The sequence below is a fragment of the Vicugna pacos genome, chromosome 27 (assembly GCF_048564905.1).
Source record: "Vicugna pacos chromosome 27, VicPac4, whole genome shotgun sequence".
NCBI classification, from domain to species: Eukaryota; Metazoa; Chordata; class Mammalia; order Artiodactyla; family Camelidae; genus Vicugna; species Vicugna pacos.
In genome coordinates, this window is record NC_133013.1 from 17,279,680 (window position 1) to 17,287,844 (window position 8,165).

An 8,165-nucleotide genomic window follows, 5' to 3' on the forward strand; every position below is an offset into this window, starting at 1 on the left:
ATTTAGTTATGGCTCCTAGGAAAGTAAACTTTGGCCTTAATTTGACAACTTAGCTCATTTGCATTCATTCATTTAATAATTTATTTATTCAGCAAATGGCCCAGTGAGCAACTACATGGGCCAGGCCTTGTTCTAAGTGCTGGGAGAAATCACTGCTTTCCTGGAGCTCACCTTCCAGTGGGGAGACAGGGGAAGAGGCATAAATGAGATAAATAAGAAAAATAGATGTCAGAAGGTAGCAAATGCTATAAAAAATAAACAAGGAAGTAAGAGCTTGCTGGAGTGGGGCAGGGTTACAAAATGGGGTGGTCAGAATAGCCTTGCTGGGAAGGTGACCTGTAGGAGGTGAAGGACTGAGCCGCACGGGCACCTGGAGGAAGAGCATTCCAAGCAGAAGAAGAGGAGCAAGGACCCTAAGGCAGGAGTGTGACTAGCATGGTCCAAAAGTGGCAAAGAGTGTAGCTGGCTGGAGCAGAAGGACCAAGGGGACAGCAGCAGGAACTGAAGTAAGTGCAGCAGACTGAATGTTTGTGTCACCCTCCCCCAAATTCTACTGGTAACTCCTAATGCCCAGCGTGATAGTACTTGGAGGGGGACATTTGGGAAGTGATTACGAGCTCTCATGAAAGGACCTTTGGTCTTAACACTCTCTTCACTGAGCTGTTTCAGCTGCCCTCATGCCCTTATCAAAGGGACCCCTGAGAGCTCCCTCACTGCTTCCACCATGTGAGGAGGGGCTGAGCAGATGGCTACCTATGAATCAGGAAGTGGTCCCTCACCAGATGCCAAGTCAGCCAGCACCTTGATCCTGGTCTTCCCAGCCTCCGGAAGTGTGAGAGATAAATTTCTGCTCCTTATAAACCACACCGTCTATGGTATTTTATTACAGCAGCATGAATGGACTAAGGCAGTGACAGAGGCAACAGTAGATCAGACCCTATGGGACTTCAAGCTTGAGTAAGGCTTTGGGGCTGATTCACCGTGCATGAGAAGGGAAGCCACTGGAGGGAGCTGAGCAAAGCCGAGGCATCACCTGACATGTGCTTTAAATGGCTCCCTCCTGCTGCTGGGTTAGAATGGACTTTAGGGGACAAGAAAGGAAGCAGCTGCAGCAGTCAAGACACCATTGAAATAATACAGAAAACAGAGGATGATGGTTTGGACCAGGGTCATTGCAGTAGACATGGGAGAGGTGGCCGGGTATATTGTGAAGGCAAAGCCAACATGAATTCCTCATGGATAAAGGATATGGCATGTAAGAGAAAGAGGAGGGTCAAGGACTCCACCAAGATTTCTAGCCTGAGCAACTAGAAAGATGGAGTCGCCTTCCACTGAGATGGGAGAAGACTATGTGAGGGGCAGGTCCGGAGAGGATGATCATGGAGTAAGTTTAGACACATGAAGTTTGAGATGCCTATTAAACATCCAAGTGGAGGCTCTGAGTAACCAGTGGGCTATGAGACTGAAGCTCAAAAGAGAATGTTTTTGTTCATTCAGCCCTTCATTTATTCACAGCTCTTTACTGAATGCCTACTTCAGTTCAACAAGTTGCAAAGGGATAACAATGTTTCTGGAGAAAAAAAATAAACTTGTATTTGTATTTAGATCAATATTAAATGGCACATCCTACTATCTTAGACTACTAACAGCCATTCCTCCTCCATCAGTAGCCCCGGCACGCCCTCTAAACACACACACACACACACACACAGGCTCACAAACCACAGAAGGATGGAGCCTCCGCAGAGGAGATGTGGGGAGAAAAGAAAGAGAAAGGACAAGGTAGATGCACCAGGATCTAGATCCAGGCAGAGAGAGCTCTCTTAGAGCTCACTGTTTCCGCCCTCCTGTGACACTGAGCTCCTCCAGCCCCCAAAACACCCCCATCCTCTCAACATCTGCCCCCTCACTCATCTGGCCTGGCCACCTAAGTCCTAAGAGGACTGACCCAGCAGGCACCGCTATCCAAGGAAGGTGTACGGCCTCCTTCTAGGACTGCAGCAAGGGAAGGTCCCTATGGTCTTAGATAACATCCTTTTTCACCCTCTTTCTTTCTTTTTTTTTTTTTTTTCCTTTTCCAGCTTAATTATGGCTCCTGGCAGAGGGGGCTCAGCTGGTGCAGAAATCCGCACTCCGAACTCGCTGGCACAAAGGTTCGAGCCAGACAGACCTGGGGAGACTTTTCTCTTGGACTTTGGCTGGGAGATAGAGGCTTTTTAATTAGAAGTTGTTATTAATGGGAAATGCTGCAAATTAAAACTAGGCCTCCTCCCTCTCCCTCCTTCCTTCCCCACTATATTTATCTCTGATCTCAATTAGAAAGTTCAGGGACTTGCTGCTGAATAGAATTTGTGGAGATGAAAGCTGCTGGAGACACCAGGAGGAGGGTGAGGACGTGGGAGAGAAGGGTGTGGGTGGAAACTGGAGGGAGGGAGGCGCCGAGACGGGACGGAGGGGCGGGGAGTCCTGGGACTGCACTCTGGCCCTGGGCTTCCAAATAGGTCCTGGGATGGCCCACGAAAGCCCTCCTCGGCTTCTTCTACCTCTAGCACTGGTGACAAATGGGAATTACTAGTGACTAACACACGGATGAGACATCAGGGGTGGCTCCGCTCTGAAAGGGATCAGGTTAGAGAAGAGTGGGTGACACCTTCCGTTTGGTTTGATCCATACGTTTTCAAATGGAAAACGGCATTCTTTTTCCCAGTTGCAAAGATAATATATGCTTGTTATTTTAAAAATTCGCATATTATTGATAAGGTTAAAGCAGAAAAGACTAAAGGAAAACTCGTTTGAAACCTCACCACCTAAAAAGATCTGCACTGTTAATAATTTTGGTGCACATCCATCCTGCTCAGTATCCGTCTCTGTCTCTCTTTCACAATTTTGTATCTCGAGGATCATGCTATATATATCAGATGTCCCGAGGCACGCTTTTCTCTCAACAAAATGTATTGTGAGATATCTTTCTATATCAATCAACATAAATCCATGTCATAATTTTTAATGGCTACATGGCCATTCCATCATGTGGTATATTATAGTTTGTTTAAGCCGGCCCATTTGCCCACTTGGATGGTCATTTAGGATGTTTCCACGGTCCGGTCCATTCTTACAAACAGTGTTGTGCCTTCCTTTTTCTAGAGCTGAGCTGGGACTGGCCTGCCTCGCTCCCTCCATCCGTCTACAACATGGGACTTCCCGGGGTCCAATAGCTCCACCTATGGGCTGGAAGACCCCAGAGCAATGACATTTTCTCAGTGACCTCTTTGCTCAGAGTTGGAAACTGTAAGTGAAGGGCTTCCAGCCCCTAACATTCTGCCTGGTGACCTAGAACTGTGGAAAGTTGCATTATCAGAGGATTTAGAACAACAAGCAATGCTCTTCTTGTGAATTAAACTCTCAGGTGGACCTTCAGATGGACAACAGCCCAAGTTCAGCACAATCAATATGGTTTGCTATTATTATGCTATCGAACCATGGTCATTTGGAAGTATGATCATGATAATTCAATTCCACCAAAAAGAGAGGGGGAGGTGCTTTGGAGCTGGCCAGCCTGAGAGCAAATCCTGATGCCTCCCTGTCCTCACTGTAGGACAGAGGTCAAGTGACTTGGCCTCTCTGAGTCTCTTCCTTTGTTTGAAAATGGCAGTAATGATCCCTCTCTTGCAGGTTTGTTTGAGGATTTGAAATAATGTATTGAGATGCTCACTACATGGTCAGTGCAGTGGTCGCTTTAATTGTTATTATTAGCATTATCGATAATAGCAAAATAGCAACAAAGTATTAATAACAAATTTCTCTCTATCGTGCCTCTGCTGACCTTACAGAGAATATGCAAAAGACATGGGCCCAGCCCTTCCCTCAAAGCAGGCACAAATCTGCTGTAGGACACTCTCCTAGGAAGCAGGTCTCTAGAGAGGCAGGAGGCAGCTGAGGAGAGTGAGGGAAGTCTTCCTGGAGGAGATGGCACAGAGGACAGAAAGAAAGGAACTTGTGGCACAATGAGGGGAATTTAAGAATCAGAGGTGGGAAGGGACATAGAGCTCATGAGTCCAACCCCCTGTTCCCACATTAAATCGAAACCTCCTCTACACAGGTCTGCTCTGTTTGCCCAGCTCCAGGAATGACTCAAAACCACACCTGGGAGGCTGCAATTTTCCTCTGCTAACAGCTCAGAATTAGAGCATTCTCATGCTCAAAGTTGAGGAAGCTCCAGCATAGGCTTTCTGGACTGTCAAGATGATTAAATGCAGACCTCGGAGGGGAAGAGAGATTGTGGAGTTACAAACAGGGTGAGTGATGATGATTTTGGGTGGCTTTGGTTGTCACCTGTCAAAAGCAAGGACTGCTCCAAATGAGCAGATGACCTCCCGGCTACACCAGCCATGTGCCCCACATGTTACACACATGTCATTCAAGATCTCTGTTTCCAACCTAGGCTGAGGTCCAACTCCTGCTGAGGACCGCAGAGCACACCCACGGCAGCCAGGGTGACGCTGAGGGCAGAGCAATGAATGGGGCAGCGGATCCTCGTCTCTCCATCCCACACCTCTGTCCCAGTTCAGACTCTCAGTGCCTCTTCTCTAGGCCACTGTGACAATCCCTACCTGGCTCCAGCAGTCATCCTCACTCTAATCTGAGCCTTTCCCCACGCACTACTGCCAGATTAGTCCTCTGCAGCTGCTCCCCAGCTCAAAATCCCTGCTGCCTGCAAAATGAGGTTCAAACTCACTAGCCCAGCATACAGAACTCTCCACTGTCTGACCCCAAATCTTCCCCTAGCTCTTCCCTCCTCTCCAGACGTACAGAAATGCCTCATGTCTCCCATACATGCCCCATGCTTTCCCCCCTTCCTGTCTGTGCTGAAATAACACCCTTGATAGCAGCCTCTCTCCTCTGGATCTCCACTCGTCCAGATCTACGCATACTCCAAGCTGCTGCCCTTGCCGGCCACCCATTCAGAAGTGATTCCTCTCCCCTCTGGCTTTCATTCGTATCTTTCATGTGGAAGTTAGTCTGTCATAATTATTAGTGATTCTAGATTGTAAGCCCTGTAGGCTCGTCCTGGAGGACAGGGACGGTGGCGTTCACATCTGTCTGCACACTATAACAACTACTAGTTGATGAATGTTCAGGACATGCCCTCTGACACTCATGAAATAAGTGTCCTCAGTTAAGTCACAAATCGAAAGCCTCAGTTTCTCATCTGTACAATGGGGCTAATCATACCTTCTCAGGGTTATTTGTCAACCCTAAAGCTAATGAACAGAATCCTGTGCTTCATGACAAAACTGGCAATGAAAGGCCCAACCAAGAGAGAGACCTCTAGGTAAAGTGCGTGGGATGAAACAGAAAGAACGGAAGTGGGGTTGTCTTTGCTCCCTCACCTGGAAGCTGGGCGAAGTCTGCTGCCTTCCCAAGGCTAGTGTTCTAAAGGTAAGGCAGGGGACCACGGGGAGGCCAGAAGCTTCATTCTATCCCCCATCTAGAGATCCCTGTCGCCCTGTCCATCCCTCAGAAAGAGGCTGGACCAGCTTCCACTGCTGGAAGCTCCATTCTGGTCGCCTCCTATCCCTCCTCCCCCACATCCCTCCTCCCCTTCCTCTCCCTACCCGGGGTCCCAGTCCGCGCCTGCCCTCTGCTGGGGGACTTGGGCTCCCCAGGCAGCAACGTCAAGGTGCTCAGTCTCCCTGCCTGAGCAGCTCAGACTCTGAAATTACCCCTTGTCTGCTAATTGCTCACCACTATCTCTCCCTCTCTGCAGGAATATCACTGCCAGCAATTAGCACAAAGATCCTTTCCCACTCTAGTTAAGATACCAAGCTGCAGTTAAATGCTCCCAGATCCCATTTAAATGATTTCAAATGCAATTCATTCTGGCTCATTAAATAATTCCAGGGCTGGCTTTCATTGCTTTTACCACCTTAGAAATCTCTTTTTCCAGAAAAGGAAAAAAAAATGAGGGAGGGTTGACACTGGGAGAAGGGTCTCATCTGGGAGAGGGAAAGAGAAGGTTTTCTGTTCTGGCCTCTCAGTACCTTGTTTTACGTTGCACTCCCTCCCTCTGGCTGCCACCCCAGCTCCCCCTCCAACTCTCTCCCTCTATCCTTTTCTCTCGGAAATGACTTCACCTGACAGCTATGGATTTAGAGCTTTTTTGCCAATTACTTATGCCCAGTGAGAAAATAGGTTTTTAATGTCTGTCCTTGTTCCGCCCAGGCTGGCTCCTCACCATGAAGCCAGCCCACAGCCCTCTCTCCCCAGCAGGCCGTGCTCACTGCCCGAGCTGCCCCGCTGAGGGGACAGGTGAGGACTGCTGCAAGGGGCGGGGGGAGGAGGCTGGGACAGGCTCCGGTCCTGGGGGCAGCACCCACGCTACTGTGCTACCAGCCCACAGGGTCCGCATCCCCACATGGCCCAGCTCGATACTCATCAGTTATTCTTCATTAACTACGAAGACTCACTGAGCACTTACTATGTGGCAGGTACCAAGCGAGAACTGTATACGTACTAACTTGCTAAGTCCTTGGAACAACACTTTCAGACAGGTGCTGTTAAGGCAGTTTTACAGGGAGGGGAATTAAGCCTCCAGAGAAGATGAACAAATCACCCCCAAATCACACAACTGTAAACGCCTAACTTGGGACTTGAACTCAGACACTGCTATTCTTAGACGCACATAACCACTCCAGCTCGCCACCTGGAGCTTGGTGAGCTCCCTCTCGGGCACAGCCAGGGAGGCCTCGTCAGGCTGAGGTTCTTGCCACGGCACAACTCACGTTCAACCTGGGGAGACAAACACTTAAATCGTTTTTCTCTAACATGGCGCATGGGCTGGTGAGGGCTCTGGTCGAGGTTTGTGCAAAGTGCTGTGGGAACTCAGGGAGCAGAGCCATCCATTCTGGCTGGGGAATGAGCAGGCAGGTTGGGAGGGGCTGCAGAGGAGGCAGCCTGTCATCGGGGCTTTGAAAGCTAAGGGGAAAATCACCATATGAAGCAGAGAGGGGAAGGGCATCCCTGGGAGAGGGAAGAGCACCAGCAAAATGCTCGGAAGCTTGAAAGTGCCTGACATAATTAGGCAGCACAGTCCCAGGCAAGACACAGGCTGAGTGTGGCAGGAGCTTTGCTGCATAAATACTGCTCCAGAGCAGTGGTTCTCACCTAGGAGTCGGGGGGTGGACTGGCTCCACCCAGCCCTCCAGTGCACTTTGGAGACATTTGGGCCAATGTCTGGAGATATTTTTGGTTGTCACAATCAGATGGGGAGGTGGAACTAGCAGCTAGTGGACAAAAGCCAGAGAAGCTGCTGAGTACTGTACAAGAAGGCCCCACAACAAGGAATTATCCAGCCCCCAAGTCACAAAAGGGCTGCGACGCAAAAATCTTGATCCAGAGGAGTGATGGTGCCTTGGCACGCAGAGCAAAGTGAAATCAATTCCAGTTGAAGAAGTCAGGAAAAGGTTCCTGAAGAAGGGGCACTTGAGCAGCTCTCAAAAATGGGTAGGGTGGGCGCGTGGGGGTGGTGGGGGAGGACACTCCCAACAAAGGAGTGAGAACGAGCAGGACCTAGAAGGTGGAGACGAGGGGCGTGTTCAAGGAACTGTCCAGTGTGGCTGTGCACAGGGTTCATGAGGAGCAAGCAAATGACAAGGGCTGGGAAATTAGCTTAGGGATAGATCTTCGGGAGCCCTAAAGCATTAAGAGTGATTCAGTAAGGCAACAGGGAGCCATGGAAGGGCTCTGAGCACCAGGAGATGGGATCAGTGATATAATTTAATTCATCAGGATCTAATTAATTAATCAGGCAATGCAGGGAGGGGCTGGAGGAAGAGAGCCCAGTGAGGAGGCTGTATCAATGCTCCTGGCAGGAATTTCTGCCAACCTGAACTTGGACAGTGGCAGCCACAGTGAGAAGGAGAGGACAGTTCCAGGAGAACCTGCAAGGGAGAGGAGGATTGGGAATTGCAAGGACCTGGACACTGACTGCATTCCTGGAAGGCTGGAGAAGGAGGAGAAGCAGAGGGTTGAGGGAGAGATCTCCATCTCTGGGGAGCAGTGAGTAATGCAGGCCACAAAGTGACAGGAGCTGAGGAACCTCGGAGGAACACTTCCCAGTGCCCATGACCCAGTGTCTCTGGGAGAAGGCTGGCAAGTGGGCAGCA